Source organism: Taudactylus pleione, unplaced genomic scaffold (assembly GCF_031769625.1).
Source record: "Taudactylus pleione unplaced genomic scaffold, aTauple2 ptg000214l, whole genome shotgun sequence".
NCBI classification, from domain to species: domain Eukaryota; kingdom Metazoa; phylum Chordata; class Amphibia; order Anura; family Myobatrachidae; genus Taudactylus; species Taudactylus pleione.
In genome coordinates, this window is record NW_028284616.1 from 5,907,886 (window position 1) to 5,929,759 (window position 21,874).

The 21,874-nt window shown below is 45.4% G+C and overlaps 1 protein-coding gene across 1 annotated transcript in view; it reads left to right on the top strand.

Annotated features, from left to right (window-relative positions):
* GTPBP3 (GTP binding protein 3, mitochondrial) overlaps positions 1-21,874 on the top strand; it is a 145,687-nt gene that overhangs the window by 107,416 nt on the left and 16,397 nt on the right. The gene's annotated exons all lie outside the window — the stretch shown is intronic.

Genomic DNA, 21,874 nt, shown 5'->3' on the forward strand with positions numbered 1-21,874 from the left:
GTCCCAGACTCCAGTCCCCGGCTCCAGCAGCGTCGCTAGGTCGCAAGGCAAAAGGATGCCTGTCAGGTTCCAAAGTCCCTCAGTCCAGCGCGCTCCGGTGTGCTGTTATCTGGAGGTAAGTCTCCGGTGAGGGGGGTCTGAATAACCCCGAATCAGGCAGAATAAGCTTGTTCACAGGGAGAGCTCCCAAACGTGCGTCCTCTCCACTTCTCCGTCAGGTCATGCCCCCTGGTACACTTATTTTTTAATTTCAGTTACCTTACTGTTGGTTTTAGCTTACATCATAACTTTTAAGAGTTTTCTGTCTAAAAAAAATACTATAAAACATTGGGAAATATGAAAGATAGGGGACAATCTCTTTATAACTTGTGTAATGATTTAACGGTTCGCTAATTGCATGAAAGTAGCTGTGAGAAAAATTAATGAGTGTATTTTTTGTGTGGTTTTTGTTTGCATTTTTGGTACCCAATCAAAGCAACAGTTGAAATTCCAACTTATTTACAGATGTGCCTCCTAAATAACAGGGGTCTCAATAATATTATCAGGCTGAGAGGGAGGACAGAAACCTCCCGTGGAGCAGAAGGGCATTATTTATTTTTTTATAGGGCGCCACAAGTTTCTGCAGCTTCTTATATAGCAATTATAAAACAAAAAATAGGAAGGATAAAACAATAGGAGGGAGTGCCCTGCCCGCAAGAGCTTACATTCTACAAAGGAAGGAAAGGAGTGAGGGTATTGGGGATTTAGGAGGGGTAAAGGATGTGGGCGGAAAGAACGGACAAGGCATAGATGCAGTAGGCTAGGGTGCATAAGTCAGTTTGAAAGGCGCGTTTGTAGCCATGAATGATGAGGGAGAGTTTCTCATACGTTAAGGACAGCACGGCAGAAATCTTGGAGTCAGGAGGGAGAGGTGGAAATCAGTCGGAAGGTGAAGCTGTGGTATTCGACTGACGAGAGCGGGCAGGCGAGAGAGTGAGTGGAAAAGAGATGGATGTGTAGGAGAGGTGGGTGTAAAAGTTTTTAGGTGAAGATGAGTTTAACTGCATTCTGTATAGGATAGGGAGCCAGTGAAGGGAAGAGGGTAGACAGAGACATATGCCGCATGCACACTAGACAATGTGTGTATGCAGCAACATCGTCAGCGGCGGGGGATGTCGGCATCAGCAAGTGCATACACACTTGCCGATGCTGAAGAAAGACGGTGGGGGGGCGGATGGAGTGGGGCCATTCAGCAGCATGGCATCGCTCATGATATCTCAAGATTGAGCTGCATGTACAGCCGACTGGGGATATCGTTAACGACCCGCGGGAGTGCGCATCATTAGTCGTTCGGGCCATACACACTAGACGATATATCGTTATTGTTCATATAGTTTCATTTTATCGTCTAGTGTGTACCCGGCAATAGAATAGTTAATGGAAGAACAATCTAGCACAGTGGTTCTCAAACTCAGGACTCCAAACAGTTCAGGTTTTCCAAGTCACTTAGAAGGTGCACAGGTGTATGACCAACTGTCACTTAAAGATCCACAAGTGACCTGGAAAACATGAACTGTATGGGGTCCTGAGGACCAAGTTTGAAAACTAATGATATAGCAAAATTGTTGAGGAGAGAAGAGAGGCAGTTGAAGGTAAGATCAGAAAGCGAAGGTTGCAATAGTCCAGACAAGAAATTGTGGGAATGGACAAATGATTTAGTAACCGATGGAGAAGAAGGGGTGAATTCTGGGGAAGTTCCAAAGATCGAACCGACAGGAATTTCTAAGTGACTGAGGGCATCATTTATCAAATAAAACTCGATAATAAATAAGGCTCTGAGGGGTCTATTTACTAAGCCTTGGAAGGCGATAAAGTGAACAGAAATAAAGTAGCAGCCAATTAGCTCCTAACTGCCATGTCACAGGCTGTGTTTGAAAAATGACAGGAGCTGGTTGGCTGGTACTTTATCTCTGTCCACTTTATTTCCATCCTAGGCTTAGTAGATAAAATGTGGGGAGTGAAGCAGAGAGTGAGGGCCAGTCAGCGGACTTGATGAACTGAATAGATGATGGTTTTGTCGGTGATAGGGGGAGGAGGGAGCAAGAAGGATGTATGACAATGAGATCAGTCTTAGACATATTAAGTCTGGGAACGTATTGGGACATCCAAGAGGAGATCACATATAGACAGTTTGAAATGAGAAGAGAGAAGGGTAGAACTCAGGGTAGGGCAAGTAAATCGAGGTGAAAAGAGTGGGGGGCATAGGACTAATACTTGAGGGACACAATTCACTTAAAGTCACAATTCTCAGCATTATATCATGTGTATGAAATACTACTGGTAGTACTACTGAATGCCTAAATTATTTTAAACCATCATTGCTTGGTTAGCAGCCATCTGCTCCCTCCCCTTACTTCCCCAGAAAAGTATATTTTTTAAATAACATCTGAACACAATTGAACACTACACTTGAGAGTCAAAATCTTGAAAATAGCCAGTAAACAATAAAAGCATAAACTCCCAATAGGAGTGCACAGGAAACTGATTTTCACAACACTAAACATGCAGTTGCAGATTTGTCCAAACCTTACATGTTATTTTACTTTATAACTTACATGTTATTTTACTTTAGAACTTATTTTTCTGAATAAAATTAAGGAGAAATGTACAGCTCTGTGCAACACATTGCAAAGCAAGTAAAGCTACACATCAACCTATATGAAATGTGTGTCACAGAGAATTGAATAATATACTATACATAAAATGTGTGAGTATTTAACTAAATAGGTCCACTGTACACTGTTTCATTACTTTGAAGTAGGTTGTCCTAACATATATCAATAAGCAAAGTCCTTTCTCTCACAGGTTCCCCCATTTGAATAGTCAATAATACTTCTTAAAAGCCAGTGATTTATTAAGTTATTGTCATAGGTCATTAATTCAATCACATCTGTGTCTCAAAGGCGACCATCAAATACAGCATATGTACATCAAATCCGAATGAACTTGTTCCATATTTCACGGGACCGCTGCACTCTTCTTCAGACAGTTTATACTATTTTTTTCTGACTATCCAAATCCCAAATCTTGGCGTAAGAATAGCGCCCTTTATTCCTTGCAGAGTGCCAGCACTTTGATCATTCTGCAGACTCTGCTGGATCTCCATATACAAAATGATCAAAGTGCTGGCACTCTGCAATGATTTTTTTTATTTCCACAGGGAGACCTTGGGGTGTAGGTGGTGGTTGAGGACTGGGCTACCACACAGTTGAAGCTTTCAGCTCCTAGGATGCACTGGCCCAACCCCCTATACCCTGCCCCCGAGCCAGAGGCACCTCAGTTTCGTTGGTGGCCGGCCGGAGTTGGGTCACCATTATGCAGCGGGCTGCTTAGGCAGCCCAAATAGCTTTATTTTTATGATTTTATTTATTTTTAGTACTTTATCTGTTGAGCGAGCAGCAGCAGACTGTCAGCAGGACGTCTGCGCTGCCGCTCCATCACCCCTCCGGGCGCTGCAACGCCAGCTTCGGCTGGAGATTTCGACGGGCATCGGACGGATCTAGACTGCAGCCCGGACACCCGCGGATTGGCAGTCATACCTCCGGTCTCGGGATAGACCGGAGGAGCTGAGAGTGAACACAGGCTTTGTCCACAGTGATCCGCTAGACCACCAGGGTACATATGGAGCTGAAATCCAGCGTCCCGGTGGTTAAAAAATCAGCATGGGTAGGTCAGCTTTCCCCATTAAATCGGCCCCTCAGCTCAGGGCGCCATTCCTCTGAGGTCTCGCTTCCCTGAGTTGCTATCCTCCTCCAACCACGCCCCCTCAGAGGTCTCCGGTGGCAATTTTCTCCAGGCTCAGCCACAACTCTCTCAGTCCCCCTACATACCTCTCCATGTAGCGCTATAACCTACCAGATGTTGAGTCACTGACCACAGAATCTGTGTAGTTGATTGTAGTGCCATTCTGCAGTTATATTGTACTTCTGCATTGTATGTGACTTATGCTAGCGCTGCCTGTCTATTTCTCTATACTGTCAGCATATATCTTTCCCTTTTTTTCTGACTTTGCCCTAACATACAGGTGTATTCAGGATTTTTCCCATGACCTCACATCTCTACAATAAATGTATTGGTGAGTGTTGTCACATACAGTTGGTTACTGCACAATGCAATATTTGTGCTGTGCGCTCCTGCAGCTTACCCAAGCCTAAGACAGATTCAGTATATTGCATTCCTACTTGTATCCTACATACCCAGTAGTTGCATTATACCCAGTGCCATATTGTGTGCTATACTACTGTACAGCTATGTCTAGCAAGGCAAGAGTAGCAAAGCAAGCATCTGCACCCTTAATGCTATCATGCAAATTATCTGCTGCAGGCTTAAGTGAGGAGGATTTGATACAAGATGGGTTATGTGTTAAATGTTATACTCCACCAGGCCCATCAGACCCCCCAGCTCCTGCACAAGAGACCCCCCGGCGCTTCCTTTCCTCGGGTGCTGGTTACTTTTGCCCCTATGGGGTTACCACAGCAATCAATAATTCTAAGCGTCCTGTGTTATCTTCACAGTCCACGCAGCTCTCAGATTCTGAAGTAATCTGAGGAGACAAAAAAATGCTGATATCTCTAACACTGACTCCCCTCCGGGGTAGGTTGAGAGTCAGTCTAAAATTAATATTCCTGCCTTGGTGCGAGCTTTTAGGTCCATCTTACTAATAAAAGATGACAAGCTAGCCCCTAAATCAAAGCACCCACTGTTTAAACAACAGAGTGGCTTCAGCAGAATTCCCTCTATTGGATCAATTAGCTGAACACATGGCGGCAGTCTGGCAGTCGCCTGGTAAGAGGTTACAGCCCCAAAAACATCTGACCTCCTGTTATCCATTTCCTGCGGCTCACTGTTCAAAATGGGAGACTCCCCCTGCAGTGAATTCGCATGTTACGTGTTTTATTAAAAGCACTACGTTGCCTATCCCTACGGTATCCTCCTTGAAGGACCCTACGGATAGAATGGTTGAAACTTGCCTTGAATCGATTATACTCTCTTTCAGGGGCTGTTTCCCGTCCGACCATGGCTATTGCATGGGTGGCTAAAGCTATAGAGAGCTGGGCTGACGCACTTGAAGACTCTTTTCCCTCAGATGCTTCTAGGGATCAGATGTCTTTTGTTGCTCACATACGAGATGCAGCTTCTTATTTTGGAGAAGCGACATTGGATGCCAGTCTCCTAACCTCCAAAGTCTCAGCTACGACAGTGTCTGCCCGCCGTACCCTGTGGCTACGCTCATGGAAGGCAGATGCGGATTCCAAGAAAGGCCTAAAAGTGTTACCCTACAATGGGGAGATCTTGTTTGGCCCAGACCTTGACAAGATTGTAACCACATTGGCGGTATCAAAAACTGCTTTTCTGCCTTCAGCAACTACTACTGCAAAGCCTCGGACTACATCTTTTAGGTCCGACTTCTTCAGTTTGTCCAGTGCTGTGTCAAACCACCACGGGTGCTTGGGTAAGAGAAGTGGTCTCTCACGGGTACGCCCTCTCATTTCTTTGACGGCCATCCCACCAGTTTTTCTACACAGACCCTCCTTCAGACCCAAGCAAGGCCTTACAAATCCAGAAAGCCATACAGTCCTTGCTGCAAGCAGAGGTAATTGTGCCAGTCCCGCTATCTCAGCGGGGGACCGGTTACTATTCTACTCTCTTTCTGGTTCAAAGGCCGAATGGGTCTCATCGGCCTATCCTCAACCTCAAATCCCTGAACAAATTCCTCAGGGTACCCAGCTTCAGGATGGAAACCCTACGCGCCATCATCCTAGCTATGGAGCCTGAGGACTTTATGGTATCTCTGGATTTTCAGGACGCATACCTACATGTACCTATAGCGCCCTCACATCAGCGATGTCTCCAGTTTGCTATACTACAGCAACCCTTCCAATTTTAGGCTCTGCCGTTTGGAGTATCCACAGCTCCACGGGTGTTTACCAAATTTATGGCGACTCACCTGCATGGTCAGGGTGACTAACTGTTGCCATATCTGGACGACCTCCTGCTCTTAGCAGGATCCCCAGAAGTGCTTCACCGCCATCTGCGGCTAACCATTGGTTTCCTTCACAAGTATGGATGGTTAATCAACTGGAAAAAGTCCTCCCTGAATCCCTCACAGAGAATGATTCATCTGGGAGCCCTGCTGGATTCTCAGGATCAGAGAATTGTTCTGACATCAGAAAAGATCTCCACACTTCAATTATGAGTGCGCAGATGTCTCCACAGTCGCCGGGTGTCGATCCAGTCAATGCAGATTCTGCGATCCATGGTGTCCACCGTTGACATGGTGGAGTATGCTCAGTTCCACTCCAGGCCTTTGCAAAGGCTGATCCTCTCCAGGTGGAACGGGTTACCCCATCGGATCAAAGCTCAGACAATGGTACTCTATCTGGAGGTGCGTCTCTCCTTCTCTTGGTGGCAGAACATATCTGGTTGTTACCATGATTAAGCACTAGGTGAAATGCGCAATGGTGTGTATGCCAGGGGTTCCCTCATACCGCGTGCTACTTACTAAACGCTGACCATGGCTTCAGTGACTGTGTCTGAATGCTGGGCAAAACTGTCAGAGTAGCTCCCAGAAGATGTGTGCATAGATTCACTGCTAGGAAGATGCAATGTAACAAACGAGTATTGTAACAAATATCCTAGCACACAATTTATCCATGCTCTCAAACAGTGTGGGTACAGCTGGATATGTGATTTACCCCGTTTGATTCAATATCAATATGTCACATATTTCATCTCTGTGAATGAACAGATTTACAGAAACTACTTGATTTCTATTTGTTAAGATTTTGTGCAAACTAGTCTGTAGGGGCATATGTATATGTTATAACTGAGATATTTCCAAATAACTTCAGATTTATTTATTTATTAGAGAGGGAAATATCTCAGAATTACAATCAAGGCACTATACTCATATATACATGTAGCCTACTTCATTGGTAAGATTCCCTATGTGACGATTGGGGAATGGTCATAGATATAATCGGATACTCCCTCAAATATACCTATGAGGTTATTGTATCTATGAATACAAGGGAGAAGATCACCTTGTATAGCTCCAAGACTAGTAAGGATACTGGATTTCAACCTCTAAATGCAGCTACCTATACCTTCTAAACCCTGCCTATAAACCTCTAAAATTGACGCTATTTGCGTACGCAGTCATACAGTAAAATAAAGACTTTAGACCCTGATCATGTGTTTCCAAAGCACAAAGTATTATTCAAGTAAAGTACAGTTAGTTACACACTGAGATCTAAGTACAATTTAGCGCAAAGAATTATACAGACCCAAGATACAGTTTTACATACGCACGCGCTCTTGACCAGATACCGGCATCAGCAAGAAACCTCCGTCAATCAGCAAGAAGACTCCAGACTGGGGTCACAACACACACATTTATACCCTTACAAAAACAGACAACACAACAGAGAGGTTTGTTGCTGATCCCATTGGTTCCCAGTGCGGGTGCATCTGTTACAGGATATTTAACAGGTTGATTCAAATGGACACAGGTCAGCCTCCGACAGTCTATTGTCTCCTCTATTCCCCCTGCATGCAAATCTAAGCTGTTAGTTTCACAAAATGCATTTTTATGCTTTATATCTCTACGATCCATAAGTTGAGAATACATGTTGCGATCTTCACACCGATGATACCGGAAAGCTGTTGAGAAAGTGCAGATCAGTATAATACCAAACACGGCTTACTTATCACGTATTAAACCTTAGATACCAAAATAGCCTTTATTTCACAGCATTAGTAATAAATGAATAAAACTTGGATCTTATACTTTAAAGTTATGGAACCTTTTATGTGAGTGTGCATTATGTAAGTATTAGGGGTTTGGGAAAAGACGCTAGTTAGGTTTATCTGATTTGGGGCAGATGAGCACGCATGCAGCTAATAAACAGCGTTCGCATGCAGGATATTATGCATTCGCTAATGTGCGTCATGTGATTCTATTTATGATGGATTTTATATATATATATATTGTGACACAGTCAGATTAGGGGTCCCTCTCCTGGGTAGAGGTCTCCTTCCTTACACACACACACACAGCAGCAGGGAAGCAGCACACCAGTCTGGATGCGAGTACAAGCTGGTCGGCGCCAGTCTTTATTGTACAATGTCAGAAACAACATAAAGAAAACATAAACATAAATCCTAGCCCTGTCGGGGCACTAACTTCACAGGTGGTTTCCTCACTACCAGAACCTGGCAGGGCCTAATGCCCTCACCAGCAACAAAGGCACAGCACAACACTCACAGTTAGGTTTTCAAGTGTCTCTGAGAAAACTCCCTGCCTGCTCTCCCAGGTGAGACACTCAGCCCTAAACACACAAGGCTTATATTGGCCACTCTCAGGTGGGAACCCTAACAAGCCTGTTACCAGGCTGCGAGAACCAAAACCTGGAGTGGCCGTGGGTGGAGCCCTCCCTCTCCTCTCACCCACAACCCCCAGGTCCCAAACCGGCTTTTGAAAAAGCCGAGCCTCAAGCCTGCTACACTGCAGACTTTCTCCTGGGGTTTAAAACACATAAGACAGGAATCTGGGACAAATGTACCTGCCACAGACCACTTTACCAGTGATCCTATCACATATCCCCCCCCCTTTGTTTCGACCTGTGGGGCGGAACAACTGAAGCTCCCAAACAATGAACACGTGACAACGCGTCAGCATTGGCCAGCTGGCTTCCTGGCATGTGTTCCACTGAAAATTTAAAAGTTTGTAACGCCAAGAACCATCTCGTAATTCTCGCATTACTGTCCTTATTTTCGGACATCCACTTCAAAGGGGCATGATCAGTGATCAATTTGAACTTTCTTCCAACCAAGTAGTACCTGAGAGCCTCTAACGCCCACTTTATGGCCAACGTCTCCTTCTCCACTGTGGCATAGTTTCTCTCATGTACATTCAACTTTCTGCTTAGATAGAAAATAGGGTGTTCCTCACCCTCCTTGTTCTGGGACAGGACCGCTCCTATACCTACTTCTGATGCATCGGTTTGTACTATGAATTCCCTGTCAAAATTAGGAGTCATCAGGACTGGTTGGGAACACAATGCTACTTTCAACTCCTGAAAAGCTTTTTCTGCCTCAGGACTCCATTCCACCATGACTTTTTGTTTGCCTTTGGTCAGGTCCGTCAGTGGGACTGCCATGGTGGCAAAGTTGGGTATAAACCTCCTGTAGTACCCCGTAATTCCCAAGAAGGCTCTCACCTGCTTCTTATTCAGAGGCCGTGGCCAGTTTTGTATGGCATCAACCTTATTGAGCTGAGACTTTATCAGGCCTCTGCCAATGGTGTATCCCAAATATTTTACTTCCTCCATGCCTAGACAACACTTTTTTGGGTTGGCTGTCAAACCTGCCTTATAGATGGAGTCCAACACTGCTTGTACCCTGGGTAAGTGAGACTGCTAATCAGGACTATGAATGACCACGTCATCCAGATAAGCAGCCGCATACCGTCTATGGGGCCTTAGAATCCTGTCCATCATTCTTTGGAAGGTAGCAGGTGCCCCATGTAGCCCGAAGGGCAACATCTTGTACTGAAACAAGCCCTCTGGCGCTGAAAAAGCTGTCTTTTGTTTGGCACTCTCGGTTAACGGTACTTGCCAATACCCTTTGGTTAGGTCAAGAGTGGTTAAATACCTTGCCGTCCCTAGTCTCTCAATCAGTTCATCCACTCTTGGCATCGGGTATGCATCGAATTTTGAAACACTGTTCAACTTTCGGAAGTCAGTGCAGAAACGCACACTCCCGTCGGGCTTTGGAATCAACACAATGGGCCTTGACCATTCACTATGTGATTCTTCAATAACCCCTAACTCTAGCATATTTTTAATTTCTTTCGACACCGATTCTCTTTGTGCTTCTGGTAACCTATAGGGCTTTAGATTAACTTTAACCCCTGGGTCAGTGATGATGTCATGTTTAATGACCGAGGTTTTCCCAGGTACGTCAGAGAACAGCACCCTATTTCTGATCAGAAACTCCTTGACCTCTTGTTGTTGAATTGCCGACAGGGTTTTTGCCACTGTCACTTCGGGAACTAAGGGCCCTGGATTTACTGGAGGGGCTCGGACGGCCGACAATACCGTTCTATCTTTCCAGGGCTTTAACAGATTTATATGGTATATCTGTCCGGCTTTCTTTTCCCCGGCTGGTAAACTTTGTAATTGACCTGCCCCACTCTTTCTAAGATTTCAAAGGGCCCTTGCCATTTAGCCAAAAGTTTATTTTCCACAGTGGGAACCAATACTAACACTCTGTCCCCAGGAGCAAAGCTGCTTAACCGAGCATTGCGGTTGTATACCCTCTGCTGTGCCTGTTGAGCCTGTTCCAGGTGCTCTCTCACTATCGGCACTACCGCAGCAATTCTCTCCTGCATTTGAGAAACATACTCAATCACCGTTTTGTAAGGACTAGACTGCCCCTCCCATGTCTCTTTGGCAATGTCTAGTAACCCCCTTGGGTGTCTCCCATACAACAAGTCGAAGGGTGAAAACCCGGTGGAGGACTGGGGAACTTCTCTTATGGCCAACAATAAATACGGCAATAAGTAATCCCAATCCCTACCATCCTTGTCGACCACTTTCCTAAGCATGTGTTTTAACGTCTTGTTAAACCTCTCGACCAGCCCATCGGTTTGGGGGTGATAAACCGAAGTTCTTAATTGTTCGATTTTGAACAGGCGGCATAACTCTTTCATGACTTTTGACATAAACGGTGTACCCTGGTCAGTTAGTATCTCCTTAGGTATACCCAGCCTGCTAAAGACATGAACTAGCTCTCTGGCAATGGTCTTGGTTGACGTATTGCGCAACGGGATCGCTTCCGGGTACCTGGTAGCGTAATCCATTATGACCAGAATATACTGGTGTCCCCTGGCAGACTTCATTAAGGGTCCAACCAAATCCATCGCTATTCTTTCAAACGGCACCTCTATAATAGGCAATGGAACTAGTGGACCCTTAAAATGTGGCCTGGGAGCATGATACTGACACTCAGGGCAGGATGCGCAAAAGTCAGATACCTCTTTATGAAGCCCAGGCCAGAAAAACTTATGCATTATTCGCTCAGTGGTTTTCTCTACCCCTAGATGGCCTGCCGTTATATAACCATGGGCCAGATCCAACACTGTTCTTCTGTAGGCTTTGGGAACTATTAGTTGTTCCACAACATCTTCCCCCTTCTTAGTCACCTGATATAACAAATCCTGCCACATTGCCATGTGGGGATAGGACAAAGGACTATCAGGGTCTACGGGTTTACCATCAACTACTTTTACATTCTCCCTGGCTTTTACCAAAGTAGGGTCATTCAACTGCTCCACGGCAAAGATCTCTCTTCTGTCCTCTAAATCAGGCAGACGATCACCTGGCCCAACAACACTTCCCACCTCAGTGGGAGGCACATCAGTTGGCGGGCCACTGTCACGCTCCGCATTCTCTAGTTCGCCAATCATAGTAGAAAAAGGGAATAACTCTGACTCAGAAGAAACTCCCTCCTCCACTACATCGACAACCTTCTCAAATGGATCGGGGTTGTTCACCTCTGGAACAAAACGGCTTTCCCACAACTTCCAGAAGTGAGCAAAGTCTCTCCCCAATATTGCATCGTACATCAGACCATGCACCAAACCCACAGAAACTATAGCAGAACCACATGGTGTCTCGATGTTCACCTTGGCAGTAACATAATATCGAGTATCCCCATGTATGCAGGTCACACCAACAGTTTTCCCCTAACGCCGTAAGGGGTTCACCAGCTCAGCTTTTATAAGTGTCACCAAGCTACCAGAGTCTAACAGTGCCTCTACTCGGTTGCCATCTACAGTGAGTACACACATGTGCTTATCAGTCTCAGCCTGCCGGTCAGCCGTACAGGCTATCTGTGCAAAGAAAGACCCCCTGCGGTAGACATGAGCAGTATCACATTGCATAGGTTCAGTTGTAAGTGAACAATTAGCGGCAATATGGCCGAAGCCACCACATCGGAAACACTGAGTCATATTAATGTCTAGTCGTTCACGGGGCAAGAACCTTCCCTGCCTGGCAGGCCTGTCTCCAGGTTCTACACCCTCAGTCTTAGGTACATTCCACCGCCCAGCACCCTTCTCCCCTGGAACAGTCTTACCAGTGTCTGTGGGAGTTCGCCGGTGCGCCATCGGGGCTCGGTGGGGTATACTCATCAGCTCCTCAGCCGCCACGTACCTCTCCACCAGCTCGACCAACTGGTCCGCGGACTTAGGGTCTGCATGGCTCACCCACTTGCGCAGAGTCACAGGTAATGATCGCAGGTACCGGTCCATCACGACCCTTTCCACGATCTGTGGTCCCGTCAGCGTCTCAGGCTGTAGCCATTTTGAGGACAGATGGACGAGGTCATGCATCTGTGAACGTGGAGGCTTATCCATATGGAACTCCCAGCATAAGTCGAAATAGGCCTTTTGTGGCTCCCCCGAAAGAAAAGGTGCCACCAGACTTGCCCACTGCTCCTTGGGCCAACTCTCCCTTTCGGCCGTTCTTTCAAATGCGGTGAGGTAGGCCTCCACATCATCGCTCGAAGTCATCTTTTGGAGGAAGTGACTGGCTCGTATGGAGTGAGTGGTGGTGGGAGGACCAGTAGTAACATCTCTGGGCTGGGCGACCAGGTGCTGTACCACCTCTTTTATGGCCTGACTGTTTTCCGCTAAGGCCCGGCTGTTTTCCGCTAAGGCCTGGCGGGTTTCCTCGACGGCGACCTGGTGTTGCCTCTGGGCTGTCTCCAAGGCCAACAGTTGCACCCTGGTGGATTCCTGCTGAACTCTGTTTGTCTCCTGCTGTAGCTTGGAGCAAGGCCTTAATAATGTCCTCCATTTTGTCCTGGGGTGTAGGTTGGAAGCTGAACCTTGTCTCTCTGAGCATTGGCTGACGCCTCCTCTATGGGACTCCAAGGACACAGTGTTATTTCCACACTCACCAATTGGGTGTCTGTCCCTTTAATTTTTAAACGGAAAGTTTTCCTGTCGCTGCAACTTCAGTGTGTGTGGTTGCCCGCGTTCTCCACCATATTGTGACACAGTCAGATTAGGGGTCCCTCTCCTGGGTAGAGGTCTCCTTCCTTACACACACACACACAGCAGCAGGGAAGCAGCACACCAGTCTGGATGCGAGTACAAGCTAGTCGGCGCCAGTCTTTATTGTACAATGTCAGAAACAACATAAAGAAAACATAAACATAAATCCTAGCCCTGTCGGGGCACTAACTTCACAGGTGGTTCCCTCACTACCAGAACCTGGCAGGGCCTAATGCCCTCACCAGCAACAAAGGCACAGCACAACACTCACAGTTAGGTTTTCGAGTGTCTCTGAGCAAACTCCCTGCCTGCTCTCCCAGGTGAGACACTCAGCCCTAAACACACAAGGCTTATATTGGCCACTCTCAGGTGGGAACCCTAACAAGCCTGTTACCAGGCTGCGAGAACCAAAACCTGGAGTGGCCGTGGGTGGAGCCCTCCCTCTCCTCTCATCCACAACCCCCAGTTGCAAACCGGCTTTTCAAAAAGCCGAGACTCAAGCCTGCTACACTGCAGACTTTCTCCTGGGGGTTTAAAACACATAAGACAGGAATCTGGGACAAATGTACCTGCCACAGACCACTTTACCAGTGATCCTATCACAATATATATATATATATATATATATATATATATATATAATTTCTTACTAACATTTTCAAACTGCAATGCAAATGTGTTATGGACAATGAGCTTCACTCTCAAACAGGGTGGAGACCCCCAACCGTGCTGGTGCCAGCCTGTCTGAGTTTAAAAGAGCAGATTTAGTTCAAGTGTCTGGGCCATATTACAGTTGCCACAGCTACACCTGTCCACATGTGGAGTATCTCCATTTACATGCAAAAACACCCACAGTTTCTGGTGTATTGTTTTTTTCTAATTCCTTTTCTCAGGAAGCTGTTTTTCTAGTTGCTACCTGATACTGTGTTTGTTTTGGTATTTCTCTATGCAAGGTTGTCCCCAGAATGGCTCGTGAGTTGTAACTTAAAATGGCGCTGGTCACAAAACGGTGTCTTGCAGATTCTTATTTTTAAGATGGAGTCTTGTTGCCATTTGCAAGATGGCGTCGCTCCAAGCTAATTTTACACTGATTCTGTCTCAGCCACTAAACCAGCTTCGACACTAGATAATTAATTAACGTGTAATAACCTAATTCAGTAATCATAAATTCATAATAGGAGATGGATATCCCTAATAATAAAAGATGATAATTGCACCTCCAGACTATTCTGTGTGTGTATACAATACCTACACACATGACAGTTATATTGTGTTCTATATGATGCAGAAGAACAACACACAACTTTTGTTAAATCATATGCTTTATTCATTTTAACCACATATTATATTTGGCAAATAGACAAGATATAGACATACAGTATATCTTAGTGATCATCAGATGAATAGATGATATAATAGTGACCATTAATATCTAGGATACTATAAGGAGTTTCCTTTGAATGGTATGACAAGACCCCTGGCACATTATTTTAATTTTTTTCACATTCTATTCTATACTCTATAATTTTTTTGAATACTGCCGATTTACTTATTCACGGAGCAGAATTATTTCTTAATGAATACCTAATAAAAGTTATATTTTAATTTGCAAATTAATAGATTTGTGCACCATTACACTACATCTTTTTCCTTTTGCTGTTGTAACTCCCATGGTGGCAACAGACATCTCATCTAACCAAGGTCGCCCCTTTTGGATCCCGGACTGGGTACTCCTAACAATGGACGCCAGTCTCCGGGGTTGGGGCGCAGTGACCGGTCCACACTCCTTTCAGGGTCGCTGGACATTGGTCGAATCAACCCTGCCAATCAACATATCGGAACTGAGCTGTCTACAGGGCCCTCATACTGGCCCAGAACATACTTCACAGAAAACCTGTACAGGTACAGTCCGACAATGCCTCAACAGTGGCTTACATCAACCATCAAGGAGGCACTCAAAGTCCGGCAGTGATGACAGAAGTGTCATGCATTCTGACATGAGCTTAGGGTCACCTCCCGGCCATCTCTGCGGTGTTCATTCCGGGAGTTCTCAATTGGGAAGCAGACTTCCTCAGCCGTCACAACATACATCCCGGGGAATGGTCTCTTCACCAAGAGGTTTTTCAACTACTAGTGAGCAAATGGGGCCTCCCAGAGGTGGACCTCATGGCCTCCCGACACAATCACAAACTGCCAGTGTACGGGTCCAGAACAAGAGATGCCGAGGCAACCTTTGTAGATGCATTATCAGTGAAGTGGACCTTCCAGTTTGCGTACCTATTCCCTCCAGTCCCCCTTCTTCCTCGAGTTCTTCCAAAGTTCAGACAAGACGGAGGCACTTTCCTGCTGGTGGACAGGGGCGTTGGGAGGGCGGTTCCAGTGGAGTACAAGCTCCAGGCACCGAATTTGTCCGCAGGCACCGCGCGCTGTGTACCCGGAAGCTGTCTAAGCTGACAGCCTGCCAGGTGCCAGAATTGCCCTGTGAACGCTTGTCTCTGAAGTGATCGGAGGCTAAGGAAGACTCCGATCACTTCAGAGACCAGTGTTCCCAGTGATGCAGTGTGCGGCTGAGGAGCCTGCGTGGCCGCGCCTGGTGGATCCAGCTAGATCCAGTCAGGGCGGCAGTGGCAATGACACCCCGGACGACGCCCGCGATGGATGAGGTAAGTGCTGGGAGAGGGGGGGGGAGGAGAGACAGCTACAGGGGCAGAACTACATTGGGGGAAGCAGAACTACAGGGGGGGACTGAACTACAGGGGCACTACTTTAAAGGGCACAACTACTGGGGACACTGAATATGGGCACCACTACAGTGGGAACAAAAATAGGGGTTGAGATGGCTGCGCTATAACTCCCAAACACCTCTGGGATGCTGCCTGGGGATGAAATGACAGGGGTTCACCTGCCCTGTATAAATTAGTTGGAAAATAGAATTATCCCTGGCGCTTCAGTATGAGGATCGTAAAAAAGAATCAATAACCGTAAATAAAAATGTATCTGAAATTTATTACACAATTAGATAATAGGGCATTCAAAAATTATAAGTAAATATATAAAACAGCTACTACTAGTAGACAACATATAAAGACAAACCACATAAAACAAAAATTATGAGTTGCAGCCCTCAGTGGGTCGGTAATGAGGAAGTGCGCTTATAGCGCTAAGTTCTTGGTCTCTCAGATAGTGTGTAACACCCTCCGGGCTGTATTGCTCCAATGTCTTATTGTAAAAGAAAGTCAATAAAAGCGGTACCTTAATCAGGGGCTTAAACAGCCCAATGCCTTGTATGTCAGGTGTCTGTAGAGGTAGAGGTCGTTTGCCGGCAAACTTGTAAGGGTGGAGAACGTGTGAACCACGTCTCTAGATGTCCCTTACCTCACTTGATCTACGCGTTTCGCCCGCACCTCAGGCTTCGTCAGGATGGTGAGAACGTCCCTCTGTTACTCCTTAAGTACCCACTGACTGTGGGTCCTCCCCCTCACTTCCGCCGGTTTGCCGTGCGGCAGCTTCCAGTGACGGCACTTCCGCCCGGGTCCTTCAGTATACGTCACGTCCGCCCGGTGGCGGAGTGTCGCTTCCGGTTTGCGGACGATGCCAGTTCACAAGCGTCACTTCCGTTTTTCTATAAGGTTCCACTGCCGGATATCATCTGCTACAAGCGTTGTATGTGCATGTAACATAGGGGTCACTTCCACCCGGTACCCTCCAGAGTTCATGTGATCCTCTCTTCCGCCCACAACATGACATGTAGTCAGAAAAATGTAATGAGAGTTGTAGTGCCACAGAGACAGCTGCTACTCAGAATTCTCCCGCTCTATCGTCACATTCGCCGCCCCTACAGGGGGCACTGCATATGGGCACAACAACAGGGGGCATTGCTTATGGGCACTACTACTGGGGGCAGAACTACAGGGGCACTACTTTAAGGGGCACAACTACAGGGGGCATTGCATATGGGCACCACAACAGGGGGCATTGCATATGGGCACTACTACAGTTTTTACTTCTCTTTAAATTCCATATGGACCCGTCTCCTCCATGGAACACTTGAGGGGGGGGGCTCTGCGCCATAGCACGCACATGCTCTGGGCACCCTGGCTACACGCTACTCCCCTGCTGGTGGATGTCATTGGTACTCAGATCTTCGGAGTCTCTCCATCGAAACTCCGTTCCTGCTACCTCAACGACCGGACTTGTTGTCTTAGGCTCCTTACCTTTACCCGGACATGGGTTGTCTGTCTTTGACGGTGTGGATCTTGAGACATCCCTCTTGAGGTCCAAACGATTCTCTAGCTCTGTAGTCAAAACTATGCTCAGAGCACTTAAGCCAGCCTCTTCTCGGATCTACCACAGAGTGTGGCATACATATTTCCAATGGTTTCGTACCAGAAGCTATGACCCCCAAGTGTTTAGGATTTCCAGAGTCCTAGCCTTCCTTCAAGCTGGATTGGCCCTTGGACTCCTGACCTCACTGAAAGTGCATGTCTCTGCTCTATCCATTTGGTTCCAGCGTAGACTTGCTCCACTCCCGGATGTCCACACCTTCCTCGAGGGTGTCCTTCATATACAACCTCCCTTTGTCCCTCCAGTGGTGCTTCATGCCCTCCAGAGTCCTCCGTTTGAACCTCTGTATTCTGTGGAACTCAAGTGGCTCACAGCGAAGACTCTTTTTCTTCTGGTTATGGTGTCCACCAGAAGGGTGTCAGATTTAGGGGCGCTCTCCTGAGGAAATTGTAGTCCCGGCCTTGCAATCACCGGACCTATTGGCAGATGAGGCCTCCTTGGATGTGGTCCGTGCCCTCAGGATATATGTGGACCGTACCAGTTCCCTTCGGAGATCAGACTCCTTATTTGTGCTCTATGGATATCACAAGTAGGGATGGCCAGCCAACAAACATACATTGGCTAGATGGCTTATGACTATCTCACAGGCTTACACGCAGGCAGGCCTTCCTGTACCCGCTAATGTTACTGCTCACTTTACTTGCTCTGTGGGTCCTTAGTAGGCAGCTCGCCGTGGCGCCTCAGCTGAGCAGCTTTGTAAGGCAGCCACGTGGTCCTCTGTTCATACATTTCTGAGGTTTTATGCCTTTCATACATTTGCCTCTTAGGATGCTTCATATGGAAGCCAGATTCTCCTCTCAGCTGAGGAGCGTCTCCACCCTTAAGTGACTGCTTTGGGACATCCCCAGGGTCTCCCTGTGGAGCCTTATGGACCCTGAAGAAGAAAATGAGAGTTATGGTAAAACTTACCTTTGTTAACTCTCTTTCTTCGAAGTCCACAGGGCACCCGCCCTGACACACCTGACTTCATATGAGCTATGTTTCTGGTCACCGGTTTCCCGTCTCCTTCTACGTGAGAGTGTGATTCTTGTGTATACCAGTCTTCCTTCACTCTCCTCTTCTGATCTTTGGCTTGTCAAGAACTGAGGTGCCTCTAGCTTGGGGGCTGGGGAATAGGGGGTTGGACCAGTGCATCCTGGGAGCTGAAAGCTTTAACTGTGTGGTGCCAGGTCCTCAACCACCACCTACACCCCAAGGTCTCCCTGTGGACCCTATGGACTTGGATGAAAGAGAGTTAACAAAGGTAAGTTTTACCATACTGTAACTCATTTTTTTATGTTGCTGTCTTTTACCTTGGAAACAGAAGATTTTTGTTTTATCTTTCTGTCATTTTACGAACTATTTTTTGGTAAAGTAAGTTGTGTTAAAATAATGGGACTGATGCAGTACCTAGTTAGTTAGTTAGTTAGTACAGTGCTAGCTATGGTAGCGTATTTTGTTTGAATTTTCACTGCAATGCCGCCGAACAGTGGGCACATGCACAGGCAATAATGCAGATTTGCTTGATTCTTTATTTATGTCTGACTGTGTCTGGATTGGTGGAACATGGGCATTCTACTGCAGGTAAAGTAAGAAAGTTTTTGCGCAATTGAGAACACATGCTGACTGTGAAAAATACACATATGCTTCTGGGAAAGCCGTATTATTTTCAGGTGGTCAGTAGCACATGTAAATAGTATCATGATGATGACGAAGACTGTCACAGCACTAGTTAACCACTGTACTGTTTGGTGATTTTTTTATTCGTTGCTCATGCATAAGGTATGGTTCTGTTTGTGTGACTTAAGCACATTTTTTTTTCTTTGGGGTACGCAAGACGAGCAGTTGTTTGTACTGTATTAGACAAATTTTTCCATTTTAATTGATGCCTAACAGCGAATGTGTTGCACATAAAATAAACAGCGAAAATAGTCTTTGTGATGTCTGCCTGTTGTAAACCAGACGCATAGTTTTATTGTTGCCGACCAGAATACATCTCGAGATCTCCATATAGGTCACAACATGCTAATTTTACGCACGTTTTTCAATTGTAAAATGCTCAAATTTTTTTGCCCACTCTGCATCAGTTCCAATATGTTTTAGTAATTTTGATAGTAAAATTCTTATGGTTTCTTTTAGTGATCATGTTCTAAGTTTTAATGTTTATATGTGTCAATCCAATGAGTCTCTATAGATCCATATAAGCAACTTGATGACCCCCTGTTGTGACTGATGCATACAGCATGGTGTTTTGTAAGAAGTCTTCTTTATTTTATTTTCCGTTTTGTTTTCTGGAATTAAAACTACAAATTAACAATAATATATATAATATATTTATTTATTTCTGTCCCAGGCCTGCTGACAGTGTACTTCCTCAAATGAGGTTAAACAGTCACATGCATCATTCATTACAGCATTTTGATTCTGTTTCCTTCCACGTAAGTGTGTATCATTGTGTAAATATGTATTCTTCGTTTTAGGATGTGACCCGTTTGATAGCAATAGGAATAACTAATGGGGTCAACCTCCCCTAATATTTCTTTGAAAAGTGTCTGAAGTGTGATGGGAAAAAGCAGTTGTAGCAAACAGATCCAGACAGGGCAAGAGAGGTAATTAAAGGAAAACATTTTTTTTTCCGGTGCGTTATTTAGGAATTCATGTAGTGACTACAGATCACACATAAAAAGTATAATATTAGGTGGTAGGACATTCATGATTTATATATGTTATGAAATGGGACTGTACTTGCCGTCTTACAACATTGGGAATGGGGTCACAACAAGAATAAAATCACATAGCAGATAAGCAGTGACAAGCTCTTACAGTAGCTGTGTTATAATGGTGTGGGGAATAATCGCTAACTAGTAATTTCTGCTTTTGAAAAGGTATACTGTAGGCGTTGTATGATTTGGAATTTCAAAAGTTTGGGTGACAGCCGCCTTTGCCGAGGGTGATGATGTAATATTATTGACGCTTGCTTCTCCTCCTGAAGTCCTCAGCTTTTGGCCTTTTATCTGCTAGAGAGCTGCTACTGGTTGTGGTACTTATGTATGAGTGGGTCATGCAATCTTCTTTTTAACTGCTGTTGTAGTATTTAGGAGAACTTGGAATGGTTCTTCCCAACATGCATGGAGATGTGTGTTGCACATAAACTTCATTAAAAACCCTCCTGGCTTGATATTGTGAGCATGGTTGGGCTGGACATGTGCATTTTTAAAGTTGCTGTCAATAGTGACTTCTACTTCCCGAGAAGTGGTGCATGGTGGCCCATCTTAGGACTCTAGATAGGGATGCCTAAATTGACAAGTGGCGGCTCATGGTAATTGTGTATATACTTTGGTCCTTTCATATCAGTAGCTATTGAGTCAGGAATGAGTGGACTTCACAGATTGTCTAAGATCTTGGAGCAGTATGCAGGACAGGAGTGTGGACCTTGGTGCCTGGTGTAACTACTTTCCAAGGTACACAACTGTGAGTTGTGTCAGCTACAGTTTTGAATAGTGTCCCTTATTTACAAATACATGGAGAAGTGTTTAATTTCATTTCAGAAAGAGGTGTTTGTAAATCCAGCCTCCACAAAAGGAGATCATTCACATACTGGATAAGTGTTGATCTAAGAGGCCATCCCCTTGTTAGGCTTGTTTAGACATAGAGGGACTTTTACTGTGCTGGACTAAACATGTCAGCTACACTGCCATTCATTGTAAATGACAACAAACAGAAACTGTGAGATGGCGTATAAAGGAATGGTGAAAAATGCGCCCTTGATGATATTATTGTTTATCGACGGCTATAATTGATAGGATGGTGACAGTACTAGGGACAGTGGGGTAGTAGGGAGCTATGCAAGACTTAACAACAAGCAGGTCCTGGGTCAGCCTTCAGGTGTAGTTGCACATATCTATCCCTGAATCGCTAAATGGGCATGTTAGTTGGTCTGGAGGTGGGAATAATAATGCCCTGCTGGTGTAGGCGTTACATAACAGCCCCTCTCTGATAGCACTGTGATGCATGCGCAGTGGGAATTAATGGACCGCATGTGTATAAGCAACTACGTTCCTTGCTGAATCAGGCCCTGTTCAGGCCCTGCATTATTGCTTAATTAGCATACTCACCACAGTGACAAGACACATCAATATATTAACATATTATAGTATATATCTGACCACTTATTTGCTATTTAAACCTGATTATGTTATCTATTATCCTGATGTGTTTTTTGTATTCTAGTTTACAATAGCTATAAATAGATTTATATTGTAACTATGTTGTCTAACACTCCATTTCATACCTTGTCAGTGCTAGAACTATAATATGTCACATGTTACACACTGGATACGCTGAACTGCCTAATAGTAATGTTACTATTTGTGTTTCTGGGTATATTCGTAAAAAATGTAAGATTTTCTACTACTGTAAGACTGGGTACACATTAGATGATGTGTACCC